Genomic DNA, 14,595 nt, shown 5'->3' on the forward strand with positions numbered 1-14,595 from the left:
TCTTCAGTTGGGTCACAGCTCGTGGCCCAACACAATCAAGTTTATATAGAAAATTAATTGAAAAAAAGCCGTTCTGCAGTTCTGCGGCGACCCCGTGTCCCAACTCCCAAGCAAATGATACTGAGTTCGGTGCCACATTGAACTGCGCGAGTCTGTTAAAAGCAAGGTCAAGTGGTAGATCTTATCACGGATACCAGCTGCTCGATTGATCATGTTCTTGTCTCCTGTTAATTGACAAATCCAAATCGAGCGAATCCACGTTGCAAAGCTACTCGCAAATAGTAACAAAAATAGGGATCTGTGCATGTCACGAAATTTAGATAGATAGAGGTAGAGTAAACTATAATATGGTGTTATTAGCTGTCGATGTGCACCATGGCGCACCATATATATGAATCCATGGGCATTCACATATAATAACCACACTGTCGAGTAGTAATTAAACACGGCGTACGGCCTGTCATGCGTATCTATCGACCAAGAGTATTTTACCTATATTGCCATTCTATCGGATCCCCAATTCACTTTTCATTGCGCTTTACCTAGAGGGCGACAAGAGTGCTTTCCATTGCCATTTCCTAGCGCCCTTTTTGCGGCTGCTCCACGTCCGAGCAATTGACACGAATTCAGTGCGAAATTAAACTACGAGCCCAGTCAAAAGCGTTAGCTCAACTGGTCACATTCTTGTCTCCCGTCAATTGACAAATCCGAATCGACCGATCCACGTTGCAATGCTACTCGCAAATAGTATAGTAACGAAGTTAGTGATGTGTGTCACGGAATATATGAGCTTACGTCACGAGATCGACGACCGAAGAGTAAACTATCCACTGGTGCTATTAGCTGGCGATCTGAACGATCTTACTGATATCATACCTCCATCACTAGCGGGTTTATACAATTGGGCAAGGTTTGAGTGTTTTGAAACGAATTTATATGACTAGCTGAGGATAATTAAGGCATCGGTCTCCCAAAATTAGCCAAGATAGTTTTTACTCCGCGTTTAGGCCTACCTCGGATATGTTGGACATGCATGATCGATTTTAAGCACACGCGGCTCCCATCGTTTCTCCCCTTTTGGTTTTTGATTAGCGTAATAACTAATTAACTTGGTGGTAGGCCCGCGGTAATCAAGGCAACTTTGGCAACCGATCATATTTTCTTCAACACGTATTCGTCTCTAGTGCAAACTGAGTGCGCACTTGTTGCCCGACAAGTGGGCACCTGCACCACACAGGTTAAAAGCAGGGGAAAAAAGGAATATCATGTGTACGTTTGCGTTCGAAGTTTTTTTTTTTTTAGGATGCGTTGGAAGTTTTCTGAGAGAGGAAGTTGGGTTGGAACTTGGATGTTTTCTTTTCTTTCTTTCTAGAATGACACAAAAAGGGTCTCATGGCCACCCTTAAATTAGGCAACTGTTCAACAGGGGTACGTACCCTTAAATATTGACTAAGCAGGTCGTGAGTGAGATCAATTTATAAATATATAAAGGATCATGACTCAGATCTGGAAGCATTATGGATGGGGACATGGACAGACCTAAAAGGTTCAACACCTATATATAAGAATCCCTCAACAAAAGAACTTCTATATATAATCAGCATTCCGGCACAGCCCATTCTTTGATTAATAATTCCAAAAATGGAGTACGGGATCCATGCGACAGTGGTGTCCATAGCTTAGTAGGTGAGTGCCCCATGCCGCTTGGGACGTGAAACGTTGAAGCACGAAACTAATGCAACGTGGCGGGCGATCCGGCTTTGAAAGCGTCCTGAAACCAATCAACCAACCGGTCTCTACCAACTAAACTGTCCTCACGTAGACGTATATATGGAAGGGCGACAGGCCAGGTGCACTTAGCCGTTGCACCAAAATGGGAAATGGCAGAACAAATAATTTTTATTTTGCGACGAAAAATTGGCCTACTTGTACAAGTGATCTACGTATATAGATCCAATGCTGACGTATTGGTGAAGGAGACGGCCAGTAGGGTGTGCGTGGTCGTTCGACGTGTCTCCTGCTAGGATTCGACACAAGTGCTAGCCAAGGGGCTAGCACATGATGATGGTGTACAAATTCTCTTTCTTTTGCTTATTTAGACCAGGCCCGTGAGTCAGTTTTGGGAAGATTGATGGATTGGAGATAAATCATGAAGGAAAAAAAATTCTAAACTTTACAACTTATGCTTTAATAAAAACAATTCAATTAGATACATGCTTGACAAAGGACATGATTACTTGTTCTATAGACACACGAACAAAGACGATGAAGACCGGATCCACGTGGATCCACTGAAGAGAAATGCCGACCGAATCCCATGAGATCCGCCGAAAACAAACCTCCACATGCCCCCTGATGATGCTGGAAGCACCACCAAAATGGGGGCTAGGCAGGGATAATCTTATCCATGTTTAGAGAGCTGTTGTCGCCTCACCTCTCTAAGCAGGACACAAACTCTACCAAAACTTAAAAAACACCTCAAAACAGAGCTCTCCCACCGGCAAGGGATGAGATCCACCATGCTTGCATGGCCCTAAGACCACAAGAGACAAAGTAGATCGGCACCGATGCCGGAGAGAGGCACACGAAACCCTAAGCAGCTTGGTGCCCTTGAGTACGAGAAAGGATTGGATTCTATCCTTTTCGAAAGAACTTTATATGGTGACTCTCTGGAACTGTGGACTCACATCAAAAAGGGTTGTGGTCATATGGAGTTGACTGAGCAGAGGGACACCACTAAATGGACCCTAAATAAAAATGGTATTTACACTGCCAAATCATACTATATATAAACACTCGGTTGAAAATAGGGTGATACACCAACATAACTTCATATGGAAAATCAAAATGCCTCCTACGGTCAAAGTTTTTATGTGGCTGGTGTTGAGAAAGAGCATCCTAACAAAAGACAATCTACTGAGAAGGGGATGGACTGGGGATAAAAAATGTCCTTTTCATATGCAAGATGAAAGCATAAACCATCTTTTCTTGAAATGCTCTTTTGTTAGGTTGTTGCGGAACATTATGCAATGTGCATTTGGTCTACAGAACATACCTGATAACATTCATGATTTGTTCAATGTGTGGCTGGGGAACTTTAATAAACATGAGAAAAACTTAGTGATTGTTAGGATTTCTGCCATATGTTGGACAATTTGAAAATTAAGAAATGGTGCAATTTTAGATAGAAACAAGGTGTCTAATCCTTGTGTCCCTATTAACTTGATAATAAGATTGCTTCATGACAGGCTTATTTTGTAGATAAACCCAATAAATATAAGGGTAATGTTGGAGGGCATAAAAAAAGTTGTGGTCATCGCCGAGGAGGTCTTCAGAACTCTGTTGAGAGGGAGGGCAAGTCGCAGAATCACCGCTGGATGAATGGCGACCCTACTAAGCTGATGTTGAAGCCTTCTCTTACTTTCATTTGGATGCTACCTATGCGCCTTCCTTTTATGTTTAGATGCTACTTTGCTCGCTTGTACTGCAGTTTGTGTGCCCATCCTCAGAGAGCCCGTCTTGTGGTACTCCCGGGGGATATATGTTGATGGGGTCGTATGAACTATCTGTTGGTTATTGGCAATCTATGCTGATAGGCCCTAGGTGTTTTGTGATCTCGATAGGCAGGCGAGTCTAACTCGTGATGTTCTGCCCGGGTTGCGCATCGTTTTTATTTCTTTTGCTGTTTTTGGTCCTAATAGATGTAACAAAGACAAGTGATTTCTGATCATGGAAATCGACAAGGGAGCTCTTTTTATATAAAAAAAGGCCATGTGAGTCAGAGTCAAGTGAATGCGTGCACAGTTCTTTGTAGCTACCTCGGCCTACCAATTAAATTGGTCAAAGGACACATATTCGCAAAAAACAAAAGCACATGCTTGACCTTCCACTCAAGATGATTGATCTCGGCGAACTGAGCATAGCTCAGATAGTTAGGTTCCTTGTCGAGGAACCAGCTCACCAAGGTTCAAATTCTAGACAGACTTCACATTGGTGTATGCATTTCTCTTAATTCCTTTCAGGCTTTGGCATGTTCTTTAAGTGGGAGGAGACTTTCCCCTCGAGTACAAAGCGACTATGGTGACTTAGCTAATCTCAAGATATTGTGCCGGCGGTTTTTCGAACACGGTGCATTGGAACACATTTTTAAAACCCCTCAAAAATGGTGCTTAAAAGTTTTGAATGTTTTTAAAAAAATTGACTTGAATATGCATGCATGTGTTCTTTTTTTTTAATAAAGACACCCAAAGGGCATCTTAAATCTGATTATCATCGAGAAAAACAAAGGTCAGTACAATGGATAGACAATTGGACGTAGAACGACCAGTAAAAAAATAAAATTACAATAAAAAGCATACTAGTCTTCTTCTTCCTCTGATTGTACGCTGTCCGCCTGTGATTGAAAATTGCACTGAACCAACAGCAAAGAAAAGCAACACCTGCAAATGCCCTCGCCATACAAGGCTTTGAAGACCGCAATAGCCACTCGCCCCTTGAGACGAGATCTAAAAGTCGTTGAAGCAGCATCGGCTGGAGCATCACCCCAAGTAAAACAAGCTTGCAATCCACCACCACCAGACCAGAGGGTTGGAGAAACCGGGTTAAGCCACAAAACAACACAGAAGAAGATGTCGTGGTCGCCACACCAAACGCCAGCCAGAAGTACTCCTTAAAAGACACACAAACTGCCAAGATCTGAAGGGAACCAACCGATCTGGGGACACAAACTCTCACAGGCCCTTCGCCGGCGCCGGATCGGACGTCGTCGAGGTAGGGAGAGACCAGAGAGACTTTATTCCAACACGTCATCGTCGCCACCACCTCATCGATGCCGCCGGAGAAACAAAAACTTAAGAAAAATAAAACAAGACGGACGGGTCCCCACTCCTCTTGCCGCCGACGAGGCCGCCGGACGGGAAAGAGGAGGGGGACCAAGGCGGCGGCACCAGATGTGGAGGCCGCGGTGGTTTAGGGTTAGGCGGCGGCCGCGGGGTCGGATATGCATGCATGTGTTCTAAGTACATGTTATATCGTTCAATAATACGTTGTATAGTGTGCCGCACAAAAAAGGGACAAAAATCTGGGCTGAAAATCAACAAAAAAACAAGCCCATATTTTGCATGTGTCGGTCCTTTTTGTGTCTCTCACATGCAAGCACTAGACGAAAATTTGCACCGTTATAGTACACTACTGTACCTGTATGTACAGAAATTTTTAGATTTTTTTTCAGGCTGTAAGCATCCTTTTTTTTTTTAACTTCGAAAAACCCGGGTCAAGTGCGCCCGAGGTCCGAAGGCATTATTCGCTACTCGACGTGCATCTTTGGGTCGACTTGAGGATGTGTGCTACCGCCGCTGCTCTTTCGACTTTCAGTGGAGCCTCGCCCAGGAAGAAACTACGGGCGTGTTTGGTTCAAGTTTTGAATAATAGTGGCATTGCATACACTTCTCAATTCAGTCTTGTTGAACAAAAATAGCCCAAAATGCGTTATCTACAAGTTGTTTGGTTGCCTGCATCGAAGGTCGCTGCATTAGGTAATACGCAAGTGCATTTTGTTTGGTTGCCTGCATTAGCCCAAACGGCACATGAACACAGTGTTTGATTGCCCGCATGGGGTATGATTAAAAGCTAGCACTTGCACTTAGCACACAGGGTTAAGATCTAGCAGAGGGAGGGGGAGAAGAAATGCAGTGTGCGCCGGACCATGGCCACTCCGGTGGATAGTGGCTGTGGCGCCGTGTCCGACATGACGAGCATGGGGTCGTCGACGAGCGACCCCGTCGGCGGCACGACGAGCGACACCGTCGATGAACTAGTTGTGGTGCTTGCGGAAATGCAGTGCTCGCGTCATGGTATCGTCAGTGCAGTGGACGAGAGAGGAGGCCGAGATGATCGATGTCGTAAACGACTCTAGTGTAGTAGGGCGAGAGAGAGGAGGTGAAGATGATCGACCCCGTCGGTGGCACAGCGAACTGCAGTGTGCGCGAAGGCAGAGGAGACAAAAAAGCAGTGTGCGCGCCATTGCAGCGTTAGTGAAGTAGGAGGACGACAGTGAGTAGGGCGAGATGAGCGACACCGAAAATGACTCTAGTGTAGTAGCACACGGGCAAGGAGATCAAGGGGAAGGTGTTCGGTGTCAAGAGGGACAAATAGGAGGGCTCTGAGCAGAGGACAGAGGAGCTCGACATGGCGGCGGCAGTGTAGTAGACTGTTGTCCAAAGAAAGATGAAGTTACGATCGTCGAAACCAAAAACTTACAACACGAATGTTGTGAGGAACTGCGAGATTAGGCTGCTGGACAAAGAAAATTTCAAATGATCGATCGTGCGTGACGAATCTGACAAAATTGTCTAGAATAGCTCCAAACGAGAACACAAGATTAAGAACTTACGGCCGACGAAACTACGAACCGATTACCTGAATGAACCGTAGCATCGAGGTGCATCTTTTTTGTGTAGAGCTTACCTCAAACCGAAGCACCGTTGTGTAGATCAGAGTGGTATGGAAGAGAGGAGATTAGGGAGGAAGACACCTCGTAAACAGTTCGCATCCCTCCCGTTTCTCCTCGTGCAGGGGCCTGCTCGCTGCGCTTCTGCTCGGCCTGGCTCCAGAGAAACTGCCGTTTTCCTGGGTTCCCAGCGAGCTAGGCCCAAAAATATTTAAGTTTCGTGGTATGCAGACCCAATAGTAAAACCAGTTAACCAAACAACCCGTTTAATTCCCGCGCGGGCTTGATTATGGCTCACGCAGGCAACCAAACACGTCCTACATAGGGTTGTTACTTGCTGGGCTCGGACAGCGGGCACATCCTATCCTCGACGTGGTGGCCTTGGAACTTTGGAAGCGTTCATGCTAGCCATTTCTCCCGCAGGATATTTGCCGTGATACAGCCCCGGCCCTCAAGCTCACATCCATGTGAACCACCGGACGGACGGAGTCTTCTCTGAAAAGGACGGGTGTGGCTCGCACGATGCCCCGCCAGCTCCCGGTGGTCGGCTCCCATGTCGATCTGCACTGCCACAGAGGGCATCCTCGTCTGCCACGGGAACCCCTGTTCCACGGGAGCCGGGTGAGCACTCTCGAAAGTGAAACAAATGAAAGCGACGACCCTCTCATTTATGCGATGTTTGTTTCTACCGCCCGGTTGCTACAAGTATCATCGGTGCGATTCAAGATGCGAAACTGCTCCGTGGACGACGAATGCATGCACGACAGCGGCACGATGGGCCATACAGCCGTTGATATGCGCTCGATGATATGCATGAACGACTTGATATGTGATGTCGTGCATGAATCGTCCGCGTGGCGTCGTGTGCATAGCAGCGCTGTTTAAGATGCCAAGACACGTATGTACTCCCTCCGTCTTACTTGTCTTAAATTTATATAAATACAAATGTATTTAAACACATTCTGTTTAGGACACATCTAGTTGTGATATAGTTATGTCACATCTAACCTGATGTTCACTATATTTGTAGTCTATTTTTTATTGTTCCAGTTTTTTTATTGTTGCTGCGTTATTTGTGAAATATTAGATGTGATATCCTTAGAAATAAGAACTGAGGGTCCACCACGCAGGAAAACTCTGAGGCGCTAGGAGGCGATCGCGAGGCGATTCTCTTTCTACGCTAGGGTTAGGGTTTTTGCCGGCGGGGGTGGTGTGACTCCGGTAGCGGTTGGGGGAGCGACGGCGCTTCCCAGATCACGGACCGGCAACGCATCTGGTCTGCTAGCAGGGAACTGATGGCGGAGAAGATGGATGGGACGAACGCAGCGACTCCGAGATCAAAGGCTACTCTGGGGGCGTCCGTGGCGGCAACGCCGACGGCGAAAAAACCGGCGGGCTCAGCAAGCGGGGGATCGTCAAAGTCCCCGGCAGAGTGCAAAACTCCGGATCCGGCTGCGAGTTTGTCCGCAAGGATGGGGAGCATGGTCCTGATGAACAAGGAAGTTGAGGGTTTAGTCTTGGAGGCCACCGAGCAGATACATCCACGCAAGGCTAGATGGGCAGTGGTGGGTAAATCATGTTCACCCAGACCCCTCAACAAGACAGGCCTGGAGAGAACGATGCAAAGGGCTTGGGGGCTGCACAAGGAGGCAAAATTCAGAGATTTAGGGAATAATGTGTTTGAAGTGCACTTCGGGTGTGAAGGGGACTGGAAACATGCGCTCTACAATGGGCCTTGGCAATATGATTTTAGTGTTCTTATTCTGAAGAATTATGAAGGAGGTACAAGGCCCTCGGAGATGGTGTTCGACAAGATTGATGTTTGGTTTCAGGTGCTCGATCTCCCCCCTGACAATCGCACTGAACAGATGGGAAAAGCACTCAGGAATTGGTTGGGGAAAGTGATCAAGGTGGATGTTGATAACGAAGGTTTTGCCAGGGGGAACCAACTTAGAGTTCGCGCATCAATTTTGGTTTTTGACCTTCTTGTTAGAGGTTTTTATCTGAAATCTTCTCCAGATGACAAGATGGGTACATGGTATGACTTCTGTTACGAAAAGGTGCCTCACTTCTGCTTTGAGTGTGGGTGACTAGTGCACGTGAATGGGATGTGTGACCCTCCTGTGGATTCTTCACAACAATGGGGCGGCTGGCTTAGGGCAGCATCGGGAAAAGCAGGAGTGGTGAAAGAAGGATCTCATGGGGCCTCCGCGAGCAGTAACAATAGCTGGGGAAGCGGCAAGACAGGAGATAGTGAACATAGTAATATTGCTGCTGTGAGGGCTGGTGATGTGCCTGTAAAGAGAAACCTACAGCCGGAGTTGTCTATGTCTGCAGCCTCGCGCACTGGCGCCGAGACTAGGGACAAAGGAGCGAAGGAACACAGCCTGGGGAAGTCAAGTGCAAAGGGAACGAGTCTAAAGGAGAGAGACTTGAGAGAAGATCTAGAGAACAGAAGAGAAAGAGAGCTGCGAAGCAAGCTTGTGGAGGAACAGAGGTATAGAGGCGATGCACAGAAAAACTGGGAGAGAAAGGGAAAGGAGGACGTGCAATCTTCACATGCAGCGCGCGTGGAGACGGGTAGGTGAACGGACGTGGACACTGGTTCACGGCCGTTTGGGTCAAAGGAAAGAAGGAGGGGCTACTACATAAGGAAGAACAGATCAGATCGTGTGCAAACTCACCCAAGAGACAGCGGGCTGTATGATAATATGAATAAGAAGAGGAGGCCGAGGCAGCTTTGGGTGGCAAAAGATGATCCAGAACAACAAATTGTGCATGATGGTTTTATACGTGATAACAGGCGTAGGACGATGTCAGTCTTTGAGCGGACTTCGGAGAGTAAGGATAAAGCGGCGGACCCCGAGGATCGGGGCTGCCGAGCACAATGAATCTGTTAGCCTGGAACTGTTGAGTATTGGGGTTGGACTCGACAGTAGGCAAGCTTAGAGACCTGATACGGTCTTACAACCCAGCGGTGGTTTTTCTTTGTGAAACAAAGAAAAAGGCGAGAGCGATGGAGAGACTGAAGTGGAGCTTGGGATTTACGTGTGGTGTGGCAGTGGACTGTGTCGGGAAAAGTGGAGGGCTTGCTTTGTGGTGGAGAGATCATCTGAAAGTCACAGTCCGTCCATGGTGTCAGTATTTCATCGATGCAGTGGTAGCTGATGAGGGTAAGAACTATAGAATCACTGGATTCTATGGAGAACCCCGTACTGAGTTGCGCAAAAAGTCTTGGGATGCAATACGATATTTGCGGGCTCAAGATGATTTACCTTGGATTTGCTTGGGGGATTTTCATGAGGCTCTTTTCCAGTCGGATCAGATTGGTGGCAACCCTAGACCGTTCATGCAAATGGAGGACTTTCGCGACTACCTCACCGACTGCGGCCTCGCAGACTTGGGGTTTTCGGGTTACCAATATACATGGGATAATAAACGAGACGGAGCAGAGAATATCCAGGTTCGGTTAGACCGTGCTGTTTGTACGGATGATTTCTTGCATCTCTTTCCGGAGACGTTGGTGGAAAACATCATGACGGAGGAGTCAGATCATCAGGCTATTTTGGTCCGGGCGTTGGAGAGGGCTCCGCATCAAAGGGGACCGGGAGAAAGGCCTTTTCGCTATGAAGAGGCGTGGACTCGCCATGAAAGCTATCAAGCAATGTTTGAGGAAGCCTGGGAGGCTGCGGCTACCGGCGAACAGGGACTGAGAGTGATCTGGCAGAAACTTAGATGCACAACGGGCTCCATGCAGCGATGGGCGAGGGAGGTTTTTGGCTCTATAAGGAGATCGATAACCAGGTTGAAGCACCAGCTTGCAGAGGCAAAAACGAGGGCACTCGTCTCCGGGTCCTCACTAGAGGTCCGTGAGATTGAAGATCAGCTCAAAGAAATTTATACACGGGAAGATGTTATGTACAAGCAGCGCTCGGGGGTGGATTGGCTGAGTGCGGGCGACCAAAATACAAAATATTTTCAAAACCGCGCTTCGCATCGGAAGAGGAAAAACACGGTGAAATCTCTGCGTAGGGAGGATGGATCTAGGTGCACAAGTGATGAACAAATGCGTGAGATGGCAGCACAGTTTTATGAAAATCTTTTCTTCTCAGAGGGCTCGGTGGGAGCAAATAATCTTCTCCAACACATTGATCAGCTTGTCACGCCGGAGATGAATGATGCATTAACTGCTACGATCACCGACGAGGAGATCAGAGAGGCGCTCTTTCAGATGGGCGCAAGGAAGGCATCGGGGCCGGACGGCCTCCCGGCCCTTTTCTACCAACGCCACTGGGCGCAAGTAGGAGAGGATGTTTGCCGGGCTGTCCGGGACTTTTTGAGTGGGGTTGCTGCCCCTACTGCGTTCAATGACACGGTCATCGTAATGATTCCGAAGACCAACTCACCGGAGTTGTTGTCCCAGTTCTGACTGATTAGCCTTTGTAATGTATTATATAAGATTGCTACAAAAGTGCTTGCTAATAGGTTGAAAGGTATCCTCCCTATTCTTATTTCAGAGGAACAAAGTGCGTTCGTACCGGCCCGGCTTATCACCGATAATGTACTCGTGGCTTACGAGTGCGTTCATGCCATTCGAACGAGGAAGAAGAAGAAGCCGTTATGTGCGGTGAAGCTGGACATGATGAAGGCGTACGACCTTGTTGAGTGGGTGTTCTTGCAGCCGATGTTGGAAAGAGTTGGCTTTTCTCATGCATGGATCATGATGGTAATGAGGTGTATCTCTACAACAACTTTTTCTGTCAAATTAAATGGTGCATTCTCGAGGAATTTTTCACCTTCTAGGGGGCTGCGGCAAGGTGACCCCCTATCCCCGTACCTCTTTCTTTTTTGCGTGGAAGGTTTCTCGGCCTTGTTGAAGAAAGCTCAAAGAGATGCAGAGATAAAAGGTGTGTCGTTTGGGAGCACTGGCCCCCATGTGACACACCTCCTCTTCGCTGATGACAGTATAATGTTCTTGGAAGGGTCGAGGGCCAACGTGGAGGCTCTAAAGGGGATCCTGACTTCTTATGAGGAGGCCTCCGGCCAGCGAGTCAACTTGCAAAAATCGTCCATCTTTTTTGGTAAGGGATGCCAGGAGGAGGTGAAGGCTGAGCTAAAGGGCGCTCTTGGAGTGGAGTCTGAGGCGTTGAGTGAGAGGTACCTGGGATTACCAACACGGGTTGGTAGATCGAAGGAAGGTACCTTCCAATATGTCACACAGAGTTCAAAAAAGAAAGTAAGTGGTTTGAAGGGGCAGGGGCTGCCCAAAGCAGCTAGAGAGGTGTTGGTTAAATCTGGGCTTCAAGATGTACCTACTTTTACCATGAGTTGTTTTCAGCTCACAAAGAAAACGTGCCGGAACCTGACTTCGATCTCCTCGAAATTCTGGTGGGGTGCAACGAATGGTGAAAGGAAAGTGCACTGGGTCTCTTGGCAAAAAATGTGTGCAGCAAAGAGAGTAGGTGGTTTGGGGTTCCGCGAACCCGAGGCATTCAATCAAGCTTTGTTGGCAAAGCAAGCATGGAGAATTCTGCAAGTACCATCCTCCCTTTGTGCTCGGGTTCTTAAATCTCGCTATTTTAAAGAAGAAACGATAATGTCAGCCACCTGTCCATCAAATGCGTCTTACACCTACAGGAGCGTGCTTCATGGCCGAGACCTTCTCAGGGAGGGTGTGATTTGGCGAATTGGAGATGGTTCAAAAGTCCATATCCACCATGATAATTGGATACCAAGAATGGGGTGCATGAGACCACTGGGTCAAGTTTATGTGACGGGCATCACGCGGGTTGCCGACCTGCTTTCTTCGAACGGGCGCTCTTGGGACCCGGCTAAAGTGAACGCCATGTCCAGTCCCAGCGATGCGAAGGATATCTTTCAGATTGTAATTGGCGGGCCGGATGAGCAAGATTATGTGGCATGGAATTACACTAGAAATGGATGCTTCAATGTAAAGTCGGCGTACCACTTGAGGAGATCGCTGGGCCGATCGAGAACCGGACAGCCGGAGCCCTCCGACTCGGTTCAGATGCATAAGGGGTTCATGGCGCTGTGGGAGTCATGTGCCCCGGCTAAAGCAAAAATACATGCGTGGCGCATGATCAAGAACGGGCTGGCTGTAGGGTATGAACTACATCGACGTCGGATAAAACCAGGAGTTTTTTGTGTTGTCTGTGGTCGTGAAGAAACGATTCATCATCGTTTTTGGTCATGTCAACATTCAGTGAGGTTCTGGCAGCTTCTTCGCTCAGAGAAGGGAGTTTCGGTGGCGATCCCACCATGCACGATCGACTCCCAGAGTGCTCTAGCGCGCTGGTTACTTAACTGGTTCTCGGGTGCTTCAGACGAAGAGAAGGAGATTATGGTGCAGGCTACTTATGGTCTGTGGCTAGCTCGTAATGCTACAAGCGAAGGTAAACCCATTGCGCCACCACATGAAATAATGCACACAGTGTTCACTCACATGGCAGAATGGAAAGCGGTACATCGGGAGGCGCCCAGGGAGCCGAAGCGGACACAATCGCAAAGATGGAGGCCACCAGATGAAGGCTGGATAAAAGTAAATTCGGATGGAGCGATCTCAAAGTATGGCCAGAAAGGGGGAGGTGGGCGGTGCTGAGGGATCACAACGGTGGATTTCTGGTAGCCGCCTGCCACTTCTTCCCGAACGCTATCGATCCAGAAGCTTCGGAGATACTGGCTTGCAAGAGGGGCTTGCAGGTGGCAGCGGAGATGAATGCCACAAGAGTTCATGTGGAGTTGGATGCCCAGGCCGTGGTGCATATGCTACAGCAAGACAGCAAGAATCTTTCCGCCGTCGGCCCGTGGGTAGAAGAAATCAAAACCATCCTTGGTAGCTTTGCTGAGAGTAAAGTTTCTTGGGTTAGTCGTAGTGCTAATGTTGCCGCTCATAAGTTAGCGAAGGTAGGGGTAGGAGATGAACTATGTAAGGTTTGGCTAGGAGTTCCACCGGACTTTGTGCTTGATGTAATTTCGGATGACATTCCGAGGTTCGACGATTAAATAAAGGGAAACGCTTGCATCCGGCGCGCCGGCCGAAACTTCAGCCGGTCGCGCGCGGAGCATACGAAACAATGCGATCGAAACGTTTTCCTGGGCCCCCCACGTCGCACGCACTATGCAGCCTTATCCCTTCACAAGCAGTCCCCTCCACTGCTTTTTCTTCCTCCTCGTATCTCTACAGCCGCCGCTCTTTTCTTCTCCATCATCTCTGCAGGCCCCCTCTCCCTCCTGCTGCAGCCACTTCCGGCTATGCACTTGAGGAGTGTGCTGTGACGAGACTCCTCTTGAGCAGACGCCCAACACTAGGAGCTGGCACCGCGCGTTTGTAGGTGCCGCAAGCACAGGCTGCCGGGCTGGAACAACGACGACACCATGTCGCGAACTGACCACGCCGGCGAGCTGAAAAACGGAGCACATGACCTGGGGTGCTTCAACCATAGATGCGGTATGCTGGAACCTGCCGACGGAGGAGCTGCAATGGCCACGCCAAGAGCTGGAACCAGTGTGTGCCCTGCTGGAGTCGACACACGCGTCATGCTGGAACCGTGTTCTGGCGATGCTGGAACCATGTTCAGGCGGTGCTGGAAGGGAGGCTGGCGATGCTTCAGAGCTCCATGCCGGCGGGCGAAATGCTGGAACCAGCAGACAAAAATGCTGGAACCAGCAACTCCCGAAGCTGCATCGGAAGCAATGGTGCTATGCCCGGCGATGATTTTTTTGCTGGAACCGGCTACGAGCGGAGCTGCAACCATGCGATGCGTATGCTGGAACCGTTATTGATGAAAGCTGGAACCGGTGTGTGTTTTTGCTTCAACTGATGAAGTGGTGCAAAGACGACGACAGGTGCTGCCGTGGCGGGCTGCAACCGGCGGCAGCAAAAGCTACATCCGACACTTTTTTTTGTTGCGATGGTTATACACGCGAAACAGAGACCCAGGGGGGCGAGTGTTGATGGCGAGGACAGCGACGAGACGGCAGTGGACGATGCCCCTGTGCGTCGAATGCTCATGGCGGGGCAACGTAACCCCGGTGCTGCAACCATGGGGTGGTGAGCTACAATCACGGGCGGGGCGGCGCAACCCGGACGGGTCCATGGCCAGGAGCTGCAAGAGAGGGGGCCATGG

Source organism: Triticum dicoccoides, chromosome 4B (genome assembly GCF_002162155.2).
Source record: "Triticum dicoccoides isolate Atlit2015 ecotype Zavitan chromosome 4B, WEW_v2.0, whole genome shotgun sequence".
Classification (NCBI taxonomy): Eukaryota; Viridiplantae; Streptophyta; class Magnoliopsida; order Poales; family Poaceae; genus Triticum; species Triticum dicoccoides.